General features: G+C 42.4%; 1 protein-coding gene across 1 annotated transcript in view; it reads left to right on the forward strand.

The window, feature by feature from the left end:
- The first annotated feature begins 1098 nt into the window (after nucleotides 1–1098).
- The window catches only part of FGFR2 (fibroblast growth factor receptor 2), a 131361-nt gene continuing 113608 nt past the window's right edge, over nucleotides 1099–18851 (forward strand). The window contains exon 1 of the mRNA XM_075935341.1: nucleotides 1099–1221. The gene's annotated coding sequence lies outside the window, so the exon portion shown is untranslated. The remainder of the gene's footprint in view (nucleotides 1222–18851) is intronic.

Raw genomic sequence — 18851 nt, forward strand, 5'->3', positions numbered from 1 at the left:
TGTGCTTACTACCTTGTCCCCCTTTCCTTTGTTTAAAACACAAGGATGACAGCACTAATGTGCTGGTCATGCTGGGGCTAATTCCCAGTTCCAGCAATCAGTAGTTTGTGATCTCTAGCACGGTGGGTTTCAGACTTTTTTCTCATGATCCAGCTGATGAAAATTGATGCCTGTGACCCAACATAATTTGACTAAAGTGTGGGCTGATGATGAGAGCTTCAGTTTTGGGAGTGCAGCAGGGCTAGGCCAGGAAGAGCTTATCTCGAGTGGCCCCCAGTCAGTGCTGCAGCGGTACAAGTAGGTTTCCTGCCTGTCCTGGCACCACAGACTATGTTGCACCCCAGAAGCAGCCAGTAGCAGGTTCTAACCATTGGGATCATGGAGCTAGTGCTCAGGGCAGAAGCAATGCACAAAGCCCTGTGCACTCTTTTGCCCCCCATTCTCACCTAGGAGCCAGGCCTGCTGTTGGCCACTTCTGGGGGGCAGTGCAGTCTGCAGAGCCAGGACAGGTGGGAAGGGTGCGTTAGTACCCTCACTGACCACACTGCATCAACGAGATCCAGTGCCAGACATTCTGCTACTCAATCCTGAGCTGCAACCTGTAGTTTAAAACCACTGCCTCAGTACACACAAGGAAAGGTGCAATTTGTGCTTATTAGGGCTTCAACATGAAATGAGCTCTTTGGGTATGAATCTTATCTCCCCTTGCCTGAATGAAGATTTTGAACTAGTACATCTACATGGATGGCTGGAAATGAAGCAAATGCCTTGTTTTAATCTAGACTTAGCCCTCAAAATTCACTATCTCTTTCTTCTCAGAAACCCGGAGGTCTGACCCTTCCAAAACCATCCCAATAATATTTTTCACTTCTCCCCATGCACCCGAGAATGAGGGCTTTTCACAGGTTAATGGCTAAATGAACTTTGTTGTAAATTTGATGCTATGACTTCCAAAGGAAAGAAATGACAAGCATTGTTTTGCTGAGTATTACTTGGTGCTGTGCAGCCCTAAGGCATGCCATGAGTTAACTTTGCATTGTGATATCATTTCTGAGTTTCATGTCTGTCTTTTTATGTGAACACCACCCACACAAAAAGGGAGACCTGTCAAGCAGCAACATGTTCAAGACACCTAGACACACCTATTGAAGCAAAGCTTTCCCTGACGGAGTGTTTGGCATTCTTTTAGCCTTTGCCTATTCAATGGAAGAAAGCAAACAGGTATCGTAGAGTTTATTTTCACGTTGTATTTGTCCAACACCATAAACCTTCTGTGAATTGTAGTTCATGGACAGTCATGGAAAAGGATCTTCATAGCACATTTTCCTGCAGATTCCTAACTGCATATAATACATAATTCTATACCCTAAGCTTCTGGTGAAAACAGCAGTTTTGCATGTACATGCTGTGCTGAGTCTATTGTGGCATTTGTGTTTTGACTGGATGTTTTGATTTAATATTTATTTATTTATATTGTATTTTGTTTTATTTGCTGAACAGTGGGGGACGCAGGGAATATATAGGTTTGTTAGTTCCGTGAAAGTGGTTTTCAGGGTAAATTCCAGGGGGAAGGATCTTAGAACAAAGGCTAGTTTGAACACAGTACTGGGAGCAAGGAACTACCATGTTCTAGTCCTGACACTGTCACCAGTTTGCTGGATGGCCTCAGAAAAGTTACCACTCTGGTGTCTGTTTCCTGGTCTGTCAAATGGGAATAAGGGCTGATCAATACTTGAATCATTCATTGACATAGCTATAACAAAATACAGGACTATGTAGCACTTTAAAGACTGACAAGATGGTTTATTAGATGATTATCATCTAATAAACCATCTTGTTAGTCTTTAAAGTGCTACATAGTCCTGTATTTTGTTTCAGCTACACCAGACTAACACGGCTACATCTCTATCACTATTGACATAGCTATGTCTCTCAGGAGGATGAAAAAATACAACCTAACCTCCTGTGTAGACAGTGCTAGATAAATGGAAGAATTCTTCTGTTGACTTAGCTACTGCCTCTCAGGAGAAGTTCTCCCATTGCTGTAGTGAGTCCACCTCTCCATTGCTGTAGTGAGTGTCTAGAATAGTCCTGTTGTGAGTGCGGGGACTGGACTTAGTTGACCTGTCAAAAGACCTGGGGCCAGTCTTATGAACCTAAGAAAATCTATGAAATAATGTTTTATATGTTATACTGAATTATCCTCTGCCATAGTGCTTCGTCGCTCATAACCAAGGCCCAAAGGCCAATGTTTGAGGGTTTCAGTTCTGTGTATTGGGACTCAGATTGCAGGGCCCCGCACCCCAGGGCACTGGTACTCAGGAAGACTCAGACTTTGGTCTCTCCTCCTGGGTCATGTAGAAATTTTTATTGTCAGAAGAGGGGGTGTGTCTAATGAAGTTTGAGACCCTCTGGTTTAATGAATCCCCCTTCGTATAGTAAATGTAAAAATATTAGTATTTGAGATGAAAAATAAAATAAGTGTTCCTGTCATGGCTCCTTCCCCACTCTGGCATGATAAATGCAGAAGTGGGGGCCTGCAAGTGTACCCCAAAACCTTATCTACCAGGCTTTGGTACAAAACTTCCCCCCAAAATCTTAAAACCCTAAATTTTGGGAATAAAACTTCCGCTGCCACCACCCAAATATAAATAAAGCAATCAAGGGAAAGATCATTTGGGAAATCTCACCCCTAAAGTAAAAATCAGGGCACACGATTAACCAATTCCAGGTTAATAATTCAGCTTGGACCACAAGTTGCATATGAGTCAGCAGTGTGATGCTGTTGCAAAAAAAGGAAACATGATTCTGGGATGCATTAACAGGTGTGTTGTGAGCAAGGCACGAGAAGTCATTCTTCTGCTCTACTCTGCACTAGTTAGGCCTTGAAGTATTGTGTCCAGTTCTGGGCACCGCATTTCAAGAAAGATATGGAGAAATTGGAGAGGGTCCAGAGAAGAGCAACAAGAATGATTAAAGGTCTAGAGAACATGACCTATGAAGGAAGGCTGAAAAAATTGGGTTTGTTTATTTTAGAAAAGAGAAGATTGAGGGGGACATGATAGCCGTTTTCAGGTATCTAAAAGGGTGTCATAAGGAGGAGGAAGAAAACGTGTTCATCTTAGCCTCTGAGGATAGAACAAGAAGCAATGGGCTTAAACTGCAGCAAGGGAGGTTCAGGTTGGACATTAGAAAAATGTTCCTAACTATCAGGGTAGTCAAACACTGGAATAAATTGCCCAGGGAGGTTGTGGAATCTCCATCTCTGGAGATATTTAAGAGTAGGTTAGATAAATGTCTATCAGGGATGGTCTAGACAGTACTGGGTCCTGCCATGAGGGCAGGGGACTGGACTTGATGACCCCTAGAGGTCCCTATCAGTCCTAGTATTCTATGATTCTATAAAAAGAGAACATTTATCATCACAACAATATTCCTGTTGAAAGCTTAATGCCTAGATGGAAAAGTAACATGATATACTCATGGAGAAACTCCATGGGCTTAGAACTTAGTTACAGAGAAAAACCAACCATTTCTTGAAGTGTGCACAGACATCAGACCTCATCCCTAAAGAGAAAACAATAAAACCTAATGGATTTATCTAAACTTTACCCTACTAACAGAAAGTGAAGAAAGGGTCTTTTCTTGGAGGGAGAGAGAGACAATCTTGTCTCTCTCAGTAGCTGCAGAGCAAACCCCCCAGAGGCAAAGGAGGAAAAAACAAAATTCCTTTGTCCCAGTTGAAAGTCCTACCTACTTTTCTATTGGCCACTCCACCTGGCTAAGTGTGGTTAACCCATTAGTCCCCCGGCTGCTAGCCCTCTCTCATAATCATGACACTTCCAAATTGTCATCTATGACGATCTTCGTTCCCTACCTATTTCCCCCAAGAAACTTGCTATGAAATTAAATTTCCTTAGCTTAGAAGACATTCAATACAAGCTTTTCCAGAGGGTTTTTGCAATGCTTTGGTTCCATCTTTTGCATGTAAAGTTGGGTGCCTTTATGGTATCTTGCCAGGTGGTAGTTTGCCAAGGAATACCATAGATGAAATTGCATAGTGTAATATACTCCAGAACTTCATTCTGCTCACTTTCCACTCACTTAAAATAGTATTTGCAATCCTGGAAGGTAAAAGTTTTTATTGTGAAAATGTCACAAATTGTCCATGTGATTTAGGTATTTGAAGAAAGCAACATTATTTAATGATTGCTACTGCAGGTTCTTTAGGTCTGTGTAATCCCACATTAACTACAACCTTTTAAAGGCCAGAGCTTGACATCTGCCATGACTCCTATAATGTATGCTTTGCTGATGGGGCCAGGTTTCTCTTAGCACCGGGGAATTCCCCATCCCATTCTCTAGCAATCAGCCTTCTGGAGTTGTAAACAGCATAGGAGTTGATTAGGGTAGCTCCATACAGGATAGAAACTGTCTAAAGACATCATTCTGTAGACTGTAGATGGAAAACCATTGTCGTACATTGGTGTTCTGTATCTCGGTACCTTCGGTGGTCTGAACTGTAAGTGTCAGCGTCGTCTAGTCAGGGTCATCCTAGCGTGCTCCTGACAGGACCTCTACTCCGTCGGTGATGATAAACTTTCGGCTGCGTGCGTAACAATAGGTACTCCCTTTATCTAGAGTGTTAGACCCTGTGCACTTGGGTCAACACAGGAGATCTCTGAGAGACCCCGGAAACGACAGATGCAGGCAAGGTTAGAAATCAGTCGAGCAGGTTTATGGTCAAATGTGAAGCTCTACCAGTTGATAACAGAGATCAGTTCAATGTTACACCACTGGGCACTATGGCCTGCATTGACAAGGTACCAACACGGGGCAGGCCTATTGCCATATATCAGATATTAACAGCAGTTAGTCAAAGTTAAGCTACTATGCATTCTGTAAGTTTAGGCAATGACACCTGCCGTTCAGGTACCTAGTGCACCCCCCCCCCCCCCAAGGTCGGCCAGAGAGCACCCTTTGCAGGTATCCTTTTACAGACAGGTAAAAACAACTTACATCACTTATTTACGTACCATGTTGCCACCCTCTGTTGCCTCGTTACCACCCCTCACCTTACAGAAGGGGGGCTTACTTCCTATCGTTCATGCTGTCAATCTCGACCCGGTCCTGAACCTAGATCGGTATGTGCATTAGTTTTTAGGGAGTCTTTGTACCAAGACGTTTCTTATTAAGATGTTCCATTACTCCCCTCTGGCTTACAGTTTGTACTTGGTGCTTCCCTGTGCCCTTCCATGCTTCACCTAACTTACACAATTACACAGTTATCAGTAGGGCCTCTTTCTTGGCTCCTGTTACTGAACCAAAGTCTTGCTCACTAGATTGCAGGTCTGTTGCTGTTTTCATGTTACAGGCCTCTATTTAGGCCTGCTGACTCCATGTTACTGACCCTCAACTTACTACAACTATGACTTACTCTTTGTGCATTATGTAAACCTAGCTATTATATTTAAATATAGTCACTCTTACTTCTGTTGGTTGTCCTCTTCTAGTGGCGATTATCACCGTGATAAAGCCCAGTCTGCATTTCTGGTTTTCCTATAGGAAAAATATCAAAAAAGAAAATGCTATTTATAATGGGTTCCTTTTCTCTTTTATTAATGACAGCAGTGAGTGACTGTGTACATGAGCTGTGAATTGTCACACTTAATTGGCTTGTAAATTAAATGATCCATGTTTTAATATTGGAAATAGTTGGCAGATAAACTGATTTCTGGAAATCTATATAGTAGTTCTTGCATTTCCCATGATGCAGACTCAACTTGATTTCTTCCTCCAACTGGGACTGATTAATCCTTAAACTCTTTTCCCCTCTAACTAGACTAGTCAGATTTACTCATGCTCTGCTTAAAACCTATTATTGAACATATAATAGGGGTGCATTACTATTTTGTTAACTGTGAATGTCAAAAGTATTTTGTCTTAAAGCATAAACTTGGGGAAAGGGAGAAAGAGGGGATCAATTTGTTCAAGTCAAAAGCAAGTTCTCAAAGATGATGAACTAATACTCTGGGGCTGTGTCTACACTGGCATCACTTCTGGAAAAGGGATGCTAATGTAGCACTTTGGAATAGGCAAATCCATGAGGGATTTAAATATCCCCCGTGGTATTTGCATTAACATGGCTGCCGCTTTTTTTCCTGCTTGGAGATAAGCCGGAGAAAAGCGCCAGTCTAGACGTGATTCTCCGGAAAATAAAGCCTTTTCCGGAGGATCTCTTATTCCTACTTTTCCGGAGAATCACGTCTAGACTGGCGCTTTTCTCCGGCTTATCTCCAAGCCGGAAAAAATCGGCAGCCATGTTAATGCAAATACCGCGGGGGATATTTAAATCCTCCGCGGATTTGCCTATTCCAAAGTGCTACATTAGCATCCCTTTTCCGGAAGGGATGCCAGTGTAGACACAGCCTGGTAGTAGATATATGAAAATGATTCTCTGAGTTAAAGCCAGGGTCTTAGAAGACCATCTAGTTTGTCACCTTGTCAATGCTGGATTGTTCCTTACAAAAATTCACCCAGGCTACATCTACACATGCAGAATAACTGATGTTATTCTGAAATAACAAAGAGCTTGTCTACACAGCAAGCAATTATTTTGAAATAATGTCGAGCTGGAAGATTTCACAAGAAGTAAGGGAAGTCAAAGGAAGAGTGTTCGTCCTTCGACTTCCTGCTGTGTAGACAGCACCAAAAGCTGAATTAAGCTATTTCGACTTCAGCTGCACAATTGACTTAGCTCAAGTTGTCACATAATTCAACTTTTGCCCTGCTGTGTAGACATGACCCCACTGAAGAAGTTAGTAGAAAGGCTTTCCAAAACTGACAAAATTTAAAATAAACGAAAAGTTTCCACACACACAAATCATTTTGGGAAAGGAAGGCCATTTTCAGATAAAAAATGTTTGAGAGGGATTTTTTGCGGGGGGTGGGGTGGGGAGGAAGGGAGAAGGGTTCAGTTCTACCTTTACCTCATAAAGGAATGAGTTACACATGTGTGAGAGAAGAATTTACCTTGAAGAATCTTTCATGAAGATGTGTAGGGCCAGAAGGACCTGACTTTGATCACAGGCTGATGCTCAGAGTTGGCAGCTGGAACATGGCATCTTTTTACTTTGTAAGCAAAGCAAATTTGTTCTGGAATCTCAGGATGGCATTGCTGATTCAGGTCTCAGAATATGCATTCAGCAGGGAATACTCCTGAGGGAGGATAGCTATTATAGCTAATGGACATTGAGGTAAACATGAAGAATCTCAAAATGTACATTCAGAAATGTACAACAATTTTTTGCTAGAGCAGATATTATATTGTTCTTATATAAGCTGAGACCATTTTCAGAATCACTCTTTGCTAAAGTGCTTCACTGAATTTAGCCACAAATTATTTAAAACACCAAGCTTTTATTTTGTTGTTCTTAAACCCACTATTCCACCTCCATTTCTCAAACTTGTACTCACAGCAAAATGAGTTTGCAAAGCGAGTAGTCGCTTCCATTTCAGCTAACAAATTATTGAGCACTGCAGTTTCTTCATTAATTACTTTTTTTTGGTAGGCCAGCACTGTAACATTTTACATATGAAAAATTACACTCCAGTATAATTTACTGATAGCCTGCTTTGTCTTACAAATGTAAACCTTCCCTTACAGGGACAATACTAATTTGAATGTTTTGAAATTGACTAATTAAAAACAAAACAAACAAACAAATCTTCACAGAAATGCTCTACACGCTGATTTTTTTTTAAATGGGGAATTCCTTTTAATATTTTTCCTGCTCCTTTCTTAGTGTCTGAGGATGTGCACCTTCACCAAAGGAAGAACTAACTGAAATCTGGATCTTGCAAAGAAACATACACGCTTAAATATTAGTAGGTTTAGACCCTTAGCTCACTGGAGAATCAGTGCAGGCGTAGGTACACTACATAAGTAACCCTCACGTAGTACAACCTTGTGGGGTCCCAGAGCTCAACCTCCAGCCTGAGCCTGAACTATGCTCAGCAGTTTTTCAGCCTGAACCTGAGTCAGCTGATCTGGGTCATCCACAGATCTTTTATCCCAGTGTAGGCATACCCCTAGGCTGTGTCTAGACTGGCCAGTTTTTCCGGAAAATCAACTGCTTTTCCGGAAAAACTTTCCAGCTATCTACACTGGCCGCTTGAATTTCCGCAAAAGCACTGACGATCTCATGTAAGATTGTCAGTGTTCTTGCGGAAATACTATGCTGCTCCCGTTCGGGCAAAAGTCTTTTTGCGCAAAACTTTTGCGCAAAAGGGCCAGTGTAGACAGCTCAGCTTTGTTTTTCGCAAAAAAGCCCCGATCGCGAAAATGGTGATCGGGGCTTTTTTGCAGAAAACTGTGTCTAGATTGGCATGGACGCTTTTCCACAAGAAGTGCTTTTGTGGAAAAGCATCCGTGCCAATCTAGATGCTCTATTCTGAAAATGCTTTTAATGGAAAACTTTTCTGTTAAGCATTTCCGGAAAATCATGCCACTCTAGACATGCCCTAGTGCCTTAATTTACCTACCTGTTGAGTGAGATAACAGAGAGAGCTATGAAAGATTATGGTTGCTCTGATACTACAGTGATAGGACTAGGCCCACCAACAGGGGTGGGTGGCTGGGTGTGTGTGTGTGTGTGTGGGTGTGTGTGTGTGTGTGTGTGTGTGTGTGTGTGTGTGTGTAAAGGGGGCAGTTGCCCAGAGCCCAGTGATTCAAAGGGGCCCAGGGCTCCAGGCTGTCGCCACTGTTGCAGTAGTCAGGGCTGGAGCCTCAAGTCCTTTAAATCACCGTGGTAGTGCCAGGTGGTGTGTTCCACGTGGCTCTGAGGGCTGGGGAGGGTCCAGTGCTGTGCTCTGGGCGGTGCGGAGGACTGGCTGTCCTAGGCCTTGCCCTTTTGAGTGAGGGCTCTCCCCTTCTGGGAGAATGGAGCCACCCTCCCCCTCCCCCCCCCCCACACACACTTTGTCCAGGGGCCTGCAGACCCTGTCGACTCCCCTGGCTGGGACAATAGAAATACCATATCTAGAGTCAGTCAGAATTCAGTGATCTATGTTTTTAGTACAGCCAGACTCGTTTTTTCTCATGCGTGTCTACTGTGACCCCCGCCCCTCTTCAAACACATAAATGACTGCCATTATTTACTACATAAGTAGGCCCTTCAGATCTGTGGGTAAGCCAAGGTCAAATGTTCCAGTCTGAACAGCAGTTAATTATATTTGACTACCTAGGACTGTCTTGGGCCCCCCAAAAGGCAAGTACGTCTAATATAATCTAAACCACCAGCATCTCTCTTCCTCCACCCTGCCACTGCCCATGCCCAAACATGTTGCACATTACTCTTCAGGAGAAATTCATTTCAGACTGTTTTAGCAATCCCTTTGAAGTCCCCGCAAGGTTACCTGTGTTCACTCCAGCAAGCAGTGTCCCCCCTCAGGAAACGGAATGTGACAGCACAGCACAGCATAGACAGGTAGGAATTTATTGGTGAGGGGCCACAACGGCCTCACTGTTTTGTCTGAATGCCAAGAAATCTTACAGCTAGAGAGATTTCCAGAACATCATTGCAAAAGGCTGGAAGACGAAGGGCCAGAGTCTGGAGCCTTCTCTTGTATTTTATTTTATTTTATTTTATTTTATTTTATTTTATTTTATTTTTTGGTATCCTGGAGGATTAAGGCAGTACTCAGCATCAACAACAGTGGCATTATCTGGAAACAAATCTTTAACATAGGGGTTCTCGTGGTTTTTCATCACTTGGACCGCATCTTGCTATAGTGTGGCTTGTGGAACATTCTCCTTCATGAGCATCAGAGGGGAGAGCAGGTTTTCTTGTCTCACTGACTTTGGGGTACTTCATGCAGTGCATTCAGGAGAGGAGCATGGGAATCTAGATCATCTAGCTGTAGAGAGAAGGTAAGATTCTTGTTTGCCAGCACAACCCTGTGGCATTCTGGAGTGTTTGGATCTTGGGTTATCTCTGAAAATTTCTGGTCTTCCAGTGGTTCTCTTTTGGAACCTCAGCACCAGTAATTCCACAGCACTGCAGCGACAGCTATAGCATTGGCTTATCTGGAGAAGGGGCACAAGGAAATTCGTGACTAGATCTGTAGCTGTCCTCACATGCAATTTAGCAGCTGTAAACAAGAAGGGCCAGCACCATAGGGCCAGTCAGCATCAGCAAGCACTTTGCAGACCAGTCCACAAGCCAGTCTCAGAATGCATGACTAAGAGCAGGGGTGGGGAGGAGAAGCTTTCCAGACATCCTCACCATATATAGCTGCCCTCCATCTCTCCATTCCTACTGAAGAGGTAGGATGGCATGTCTATACTGGAATCATAAGTTGACCTACATTGGGTTGACATACAATCACTGCAGTGGTTCATGTCCATGCTAGCCTCCTTCTGTCAGTGGTGCACGTCCTCACCAGGAACACTTCCACTGACGTAAGAGGAACAGTGTGGAGTGCTGAGAGCCTGGGCAGTCAGCTCTGCACTCTCTGCTCCCCGCCTGCGACTCGGCTGACTCTGGGCTCTCAGCTCCCTGCTTTGGGGAGCCAAGCTGTCCCCTCTTGGCTCTTCACCTGGCAATGGGGAGCCTGGGCAGCAGTTGGGCTGGAAAGTGGGAGGCAACTGGGCTCGGAGTGGGGAGCAAGGAGACTAGGGACACCCAGATTCTAGCTGGAGCCTCCCACCTGCCCCAATGGCTGAGGTAAGAAACAGTATCTACACAGATGCTGCACCAACCTAACCACACTGACATAAATCCTACATCTCTTGTGGAGGTGGAGTTATCAAATTGGTGTAGAAGGGCAGTTACATGGGCGGGAACAAGGCTGTGGTGTGTACACTGGCATAATTAGGTCGAGAGAAGCTGCATTATGTCGACCTAAATCTGTAGCATAGACCAAGCCAGAGTGTTTTTCCTTCTTGCTTCCCTCCTCCTATCCGCAAGGCCCCATGATCTAAATTACACAACTTCAGCTACATGAATAGTAGACTTAGATCTACTTACTGCAGTGTATTTACTGTGGTGTGTCGACAGGAGATGCTGTCCCGTCCACACCCCTTGCACTTCATGTTCTGGTGGAGTACCAGACGCAATGCACAAGTGATTCTCAGTCATTTGGGCTCATAAACTGACCCCTGTTGGATTAATTGCTGTCCATAGTATACTGGAAATCAGAGGTGCATTTTAATAAACTGGGAGGGGATCTGTCATGGTTTAGAAAAATGAGAGACCTCAATTCTTTTGAAAGGGGGACTTTGTAGAGATTTAAAAACTACTCTTGTTCCATTATATTTAAGTTACCATGTGTCCAAGTTGGAACTTGCTGGATGCATCTTAAGCTAATTTTAAGATTTGCTTCACTTAACACTTCTACCCTGATTAAATTTGTAAAAATTAGTGTCAGTGTTAGAAACCTTAATTTTCTTTTTCTCTAGACATCTCTTAATCCAAAAATGAGACAATTAGTCACAATTGTTCTTCAGGAACTGAAATGTCAGGGAATAGGGGCAACAAGAATAGCTACTCTGCTGAAATGCTAGTGGCTTATGACAGCGAAGTTTACTTGTGGAAGGATTCAGTCAAGCAGCATTCTTTGTGTTTGTTTGTAAAATGTTTGGATGCATGTCTCTGGATTGGCAGCACTGGAAAATTAAGTTTATTTCTTCACAAGATATGCATCATACAAACGGCTGTAAATGTGTTTGACCATTCTGCTAATGTGCTTGACCCTGAGCTCATCTTATCTGTGGCTGAAAGGTAGAGCAGTCTTTTTGCAACCTTGTTAATTGGTTCGCATTGAGAAGACAGTACCAGTTATAATGGCGTTTGGTACTGACTGCTCTCTAGTAAGAATAATGCCTATTAATTCTGTAAAGCAACAGGAAAAGTAAGTGCTTGTAGCGATGCAGTAGTGATATGCTTCCTAAGAATGACTGAGACCAGATGGTGTGAACTGGTGAACAAATCAACGAAGCTATGTTGAATTACACCAGCTGAGGATCTGGTCCTCAGGCTTTTCTACAGCTTTTGTGCCAGTAATAGCTAAGCAATAATAGAAAATCTGGTCTGATGTTATGCTATATAAACACTGAATGGTGACTACCATCGCTGTGTTCTGAAAAGATTCCTAGATGAATGAATTAGTAGTAGTAGCACTTATGACTGAACCTCTGAGTTTTGAAAGAGCTCTACAAATGTTTTCTTCTTGCAGTTTTGTTCCCAGGATCTATCAGCTTGCAAAAAATCATGGGGATTTTTCTCTGGAATTATCTCTGTTCCTCTTAGTACCTGAGAAATGGAGATGTTTTTAAACCAAATTCTAGGTATAAAATATCATTGGGCCCCATTGTCTTGCCCTGCAGGAAAACCTGCCAGAGAGCTAAAAAAAATGGAAATCACTGTAAGAGTTTCCTTTGGGAATTTTCTCTAATTGCTCCACTGGTTCCTCTAGGAGATCTGAACTACTGTTGCAGAGGTCCTGTGTTTCAGTGCAAGATGCTGGCTTGATTGCAGCTTTGGTGCAAACACCTCCAGATGTGTTCTTTGATTATTCTTTACCATTCACCCCAGTCCGTTGCTCCTTCCCAGACTGCCCACTTTTTCTCTGTCCTATGTGGCTGCTAGGAACAGCACATAACCTCTGCTTGGGAAGATGAGACTCCTGTCTGGGAGGAAGAGTTCCATGTGTCGAGGGTCCTAGCTGTGTGTGTGAATTATGGACCCTGTGTCACTATTTTTCCTGCTTTAGAATAATAAAGAATAATGGAGCTGTCCTGTCCTGGAACTGAAGGAAGCATTTCTCCATTTTCCAATGACTCCTCTCGCGGACATTCTATCTGATCTTTGATAAAAGGACAAAATACTTCTAGGTCATGGACTCTCTTGTGGCCTCTAAATAAGAGGATCCAAACCTGTTGTTCCTCCCTGCCTACTCTTCCTTCTCTCCTACCCTGAGAATCTCACTTCTAAGATCTCAAGGCAATTTGTACACACTGATAACTAAATTGCAAAGCAAAAGTACACCACCAGACAAGTGACTGACATCAGGGTTTCATATCTAAGTGCAAATAAATGGGTGTTCCTGACTGCTGCTTGCAGTTACTATTCTCTAGTTGATTTGGGGCATAGGCAATGATCTGTATTTTTTTCTGCCACTTTTTTCCCAGTTTTCTCTTCCACTGTCCCTTGGTAGACAGAAGCACTTTTTATTGAAGAGGTGTCATTTCCCCTCTTCAGAATTTAAACAGTGACCTGTTTCTGCATGCTGAGTGGGTGGATGACTGATTTTCAGGGAATAGACTGCTGAATGTAAGGATCCAGGGAATATAATTTTCTTCAGTTCTGATTATGTATAAATGCTTAATTGGACCATTTCATTTTTACCCTCTTTGCCCTGTGCAGAACTCTTATTATTTGAAATATTCTCTGCAGTCCAACATTTGTTATTTTTCTCTGCTTCTCTGCCTCTTGACTTAACATCTGTTTATTTTTATGGCTCTCTAGCCCTTCACTTTCCTGGATATCTAAAACACAAAATAACCATTCTATTTTTTGTTTCCTTTATTTAGATTTAATTGGGATGAATAGCCCATAAAATATTAGCAGGATAATTAAAAATACTTATTTTCTTCGGTAGATTTATTATCTGCTGTTGGCTAGCAATTGTCTGGATCCTACTGGAGCATAACTTATTTTGGGAACCATGGAGTGCAGGGACTGGGATTTTGGGAGGGGAGCTAGTTCATGAGATGATTTCCCTCTTATGAAGTGGTCCAATGACTGAAACAACTGAAGAACTCCTGACACACAATACTGCTGGGACTCACCACTCCCATAATCACAAGTTACCTAGAATCTGTGGATTTTCCTTGTGTCTAATCTGAGAAGCACTCTGTGTTGAACAAAAACAACGAGGAGTCTTATGGTTGGGCTAAATGGTAAATCTTGATTAATCAGTTAATCAAGTAGTTGATGGAAATTCTATTGACTACTCAATTAGTCAAGTGTATTTGTGGGGGGGAGAGAGGAGGGCACTTGCTATCCCTTCTGTGCTGCTGCTTTTTAAATATAGTAAGAACTGCCTGCAGCTCTTACTACATTTAAAAGGCAGAGATGCAGCAGGGAACTTGGGGTGAGCGGGGACTCAAGCAATCCCCACTCGTTCTTGTTCTAGATTGCTGCGCCTCTACCTTTTAAATATAGTAAGAGACCCCACCGTCTTTTCTTGAGTCCCCAGTTGCACCATTTCCCTCTGCCTCCTTCCCTCCCCACCAGCAGAGATGGTGGTCTGGCTCCTCCTCCCCTGCAGATACAGAGGCAGCAAAGGGGAGGGAAGCGATTAGTTGAGTAGTGACTCGACTACCCGATAAGCCTAAGCTTATCATTTACATCCCTAACCTATCAAGATGGTTTAATAAGTGATGAGCTTTTGTGGGTGATAAGTCCACGAAAGCTCATCACCTATTAAACCATCTTGTTAGTCTTTAAAGTGCTGCATAGTTTTTCCTTTTGTTTTAGCAAGATCAGACTAACACAGCTGCTCTCTATCCCTATCCTATGGCACCTTAAAGACTAACAGATTTATGCGGACATAAGCCTTTGTAGGTAAAACCCAGTTTTTCAGATGCATCAATATGTGCCAAGTGTCTTTAACACATGTAGGCCCACCTTACAAGTCTTAATATCTGTTTCTTTCTTCATCTTAATCACACTGATTTTTTTTTTCTATTGACAACTATTGGGGAGAGCATTTTGCCTTCAGCAGACAATGGGAAGGAGACCAGCTCAAGTTGAGAGGAGCCATTCCTATGTTCCATGACCTCTTGCTACGGTTGGCTGTATTTTATACTTTTTAAACATCTTTCTCACACTTTCGTGTTAGAGGACTCCAATCAGAATTCTGTACAGTTTCCACATATTCTTCATAGCTTTCTCAAAGTCAACAGCTTGTGTGCTACTTACTCTTGCTTTGAGCATTCATGAATATTCATGATCATCAGGTCTAAAGTGTGCTATCCCACACCTAGGATAGGAGGCAAGGGCACACACAAGCCTCTGCCATCCCTGCCTTTCATGCTTTTTGCTTGGTCTGTTTCTGTCCCTTTATTTTTTATGAGGATAGATGTGGATGGCTGATCACTGCCCACTCCCTCCCCTAACCTGGAGTACCAGTTGACCACTTGTCTCAGGAAGACCTGCTCTTGTTAATCGATTGTTTCATATTGTTGCATTATTGCATACTTACAATGCTGGATGTAGAATCTTTGGCTCCAAAAAGCAATAGCTCCGTCTCAGAGGAATGTCTGTATATGTCAGCAGGTCTGTTATATTCCTTCCACTAGAGGGGAGTGTTACACACCTACAGACAGGCATACCTTTTACAGGCCATGGTAAAACAATCTTGCCCTTTCTGTAGGAACACACAGACCTCTAATAATTTTTTTTGCATAACTGTCATTCCAATGAATATCTAATTACACTCTCCTGAAATCAAGCTTCTAGCCTGCTGACTTGTATCTACTAGGTGAAACATTTCCTAGTCTATTTACTTTGCAGTCATGGAAGCTGTTGAACTGTCTATCTGGCCCTCCTGACCCTAGAGTTCTGTTACTTCCAGGGCTGGCTTTACCATGAAGCGAACTGAGGTGACCGCCTCAGGTGCCAGACTGTGTGTGGGGGGGGGGGGGGGGAGGGAGGAGCGTGCGGGGCGCCCCTAGGACCCAGAATGTAAAAAATTGTGTCTGATGCTGGTGCATATGTATTCTCTGTGCTCTAGATGCACAGAGACGGCAGAGCAGTATCACAAGGAGCAGAACAGGAAGAAGGCAGAATTGAGACTTTTCAAAGTTTTGGCCCAAGCGAGGTGGCATGGGGGCGTCATTTGAGCTCCCTGCCTCAGGTACCAAAATTTTGTGGGCCGGCCCTGGTCACTTCCTAATTTATTCATTAAAAGATTGAGAAGATGGATGGGTAGGACCTAAAGTTACATGCTGTAAGTGGGCTCCTAAGGGCATTTCATCAGTAACATACTATTTTTTGTTATTTACACTGAGCTTTGGTGCAACTTTAAACTATAAGCCTCAATTACCTGTAGCCATTACTGAAGTAAATCAGTGCATGCGCCCTATGAGAGGAGACTGTGTATATTTGTTACAACACATTGCATAATAAAGTGGAGATTTTTCTTTTTCTTTCACTAAATATGTGTACTATGGGTAGCTCTTAGAAGCTCCAATTGAGACTGAGGCCCTGTTGTGCTAGGTAGAAGATAAACACATGGTAAAACCTGAAACGTTTACTATCTAAACAGACTAGACAGTTAAAGGTTGGGAGAAAAGAAGTCTTTGTCCTCTCTTATCCCTATGTTGAAGATGGGGAGCTGTGTCATGGAGAGATTCCTGCCATATTTAAAGCAGCACTACTACTGCACTGCAGCATTGCTGCTGTAGCACTGCAGTGTAGATGCTTCCTATGTTGACGAAAGGGGGGTTTCTGCTGATGTAGGTAATCCACCTATTCAAGAGTCAGTAGCTAGGTTGATGGAAGAATTCTTCCACTGACCTAGCTGTGTTTCTGCTCAAGGCATAACATTTTTCACAGCCTTGAGCAATGTAGGTAGGTCAAGCTAATTTTTAATTGTAGACCAGGCCTAAGTCCAAGATCACACAGGATACCTGAGATCTGTAGCTCCTTAATGTAGGTGTAGACTATAGCAACGGAAGGGCTTTTTCCATCAGTGTAGGTAACCCATGTTCCCAAATTATAGTAGCTGGACTGATGGAACCATTCTTTCATCAGCCTACCTTCAGCCACACCAGGGGGTTAGGTCCGCGTAGCTACAGCTCTTAGGCTGTGTCCAGACTCAAGGGTTTTTTCAGAAAAAGTAACCTTTTTTCGAAAAAACTTCACTTGTGTCTAGACTACAGCCGCGTTCTTTCGACGGCGGTAAACCAAATTTCACGAGGAAGAAAGCCTTTTTTCGAAAGTGCTCTTTTGAAAAAAGGTGTTCTTGAATGCAAACAGGGCGTTTTCGAAAGAGAGCATCCAGACTGCCTGGGTGCTCTCTTTCGAAAAAGCGGCTTGCTTTTTCGAAAGTACTGGTTGCAGTCTAGATGCTCTTTTTCGAAAGAGGCTTTTTCGAAAGAGGCTTGCAGTCTAGACGTAGCCTTAGAGGCTTGCATTTTTCACACCTCGGAGTGTGAAACTGGACTCCTATAGGTAAAATGTACAATATTCAACAGTTGTCAAGGAAAATCACATGATTTACAAGCTAGCAATATGGCTGGATAGTACCTAGCATAATGGAGCTCTGATCCTTACCTTGACTGGGTTGATTGGCACTATAGTGAAGGCAGATAAGAAATGATACTATGTCTTAATACATTAGCTGAAACCATTGTATTTCTCTTAGTAGATTCTGCTGTGGCATAATGAAAATGGCGTAGACCAAAAATTGAATGGTATAAGCAATTACATTGCCACAAACTGGAGTTTTAAAGAAAAAGGGTCTTTCAGATGCTGGATACTCAGTATAGCTTTTTTGTCTTGTGAATGGTGAGTAGGAAAAGTTTGACTCTGCTCTTGGAAAATGTATTGCACATAAATTTGACAACCAGTCCATTCCATGTTTTGATCGGTGATGACTGACTGGTTCCACTGGCATTAAAATAAAGAAATTCTTACCACGATTTTCCATCTGTGCAGCATCTTTATAGATGTTGCCATTTAATAATTTAAGCCCTATGATGGGCACTCTTATTTAAAGAACAGCTTTAATAATTATTATTTATATATCATGAAGTGATTTCTATCTCAAAGTATCTTAGAAAATGTATATATAGCAGTCACTTCACTTATCATCGAAAGAAGAGGAGTAAAAAATGATGAGGCCAAGATTTTCAAAAATGAGTTTCTGTGGTTTAGTTCTTAAATCAATACTTAGGCATCCAAAGAAGTTGGTATGTTTGCAAAGGTGCTGAGCACACAAAATGTCCATTGATGTCAGCAGAAGATGCAGCTCCTACTGAAGTCTATGGAAGCTGCAGTTGCTTTGAAAAACAGGCATATTATTTAGGTGCTTCAATATGGATTTAGAATCCTTAATTTTAGGTTTTGTTTAAAACAAATCTTGGCTCAAATGTCTAATAGTGCACAGTAATGTTAAACAACTTTTTAAGACAAGAAGTGAACAACTTACCCAAAAAGGGAAAAATGGTACACGGGCAGATTGTAATAGCTGGAATTGACCCAGAATACTGATGGGACTAACATTCCTACTAATCTGAAAAATGCCATGGAAACTTTTAGCATTATAATGATCAAGTCCTATCTGAAGGACTGTAGTTAGACCACATTTAGTGATGGTTTATGGAGTGTAACTACTTTACATTTAAAAGTTAGGCTGAGAGTTTCAAAGGACCTAGGTAAGTTAGGTGCCCAACTCAAATTCCCCTTCAATGGAAGCTGGGCACCTAATTGCCTTAATCTTTCCTTCCATCATTAACCTCTGTTTATTTGTGGTAATTCCAGTGCCAGGGATAGACTTCAGTGCCAAGTTTAAACCCTGATCCAAACTCCCATACAATGTGAAGGTGAATGGAACCTGAGTTTTGGCTCATTCTGTTATGAAGGGAGAAGCCAGGACCCGGTACAAATTTGAATTTAGATCTTCATTTCCCCAAAGTCTGAGTGTTGTTCCTCTTTAGGGATTGGACCGAACTCATCTCTAATTATAGTTATACTTTCATCTCCAATTTGAGTCTTATAGTTTGTGCCATAGCTGATGCTGAATGTTAATTACATCAATGTCTATTTATGGAATGGAGA

The sequence above is a fragment of the Pelodiscus sinensis genome, chromosome 8 (genome assembly GCF_049634645.1).
Source record: "Pelodiscus sinensis isolate JC-2024 chromosome 8, ASM4963464v1, whole genome shotgun sequence".
In the NCBI taxonomy this organism is placed as follows: Eukaryota; Metazoa; Chordata; order Testudines; family Trionychidae; genus Pelodiscus; species Pelodiscus sinensis.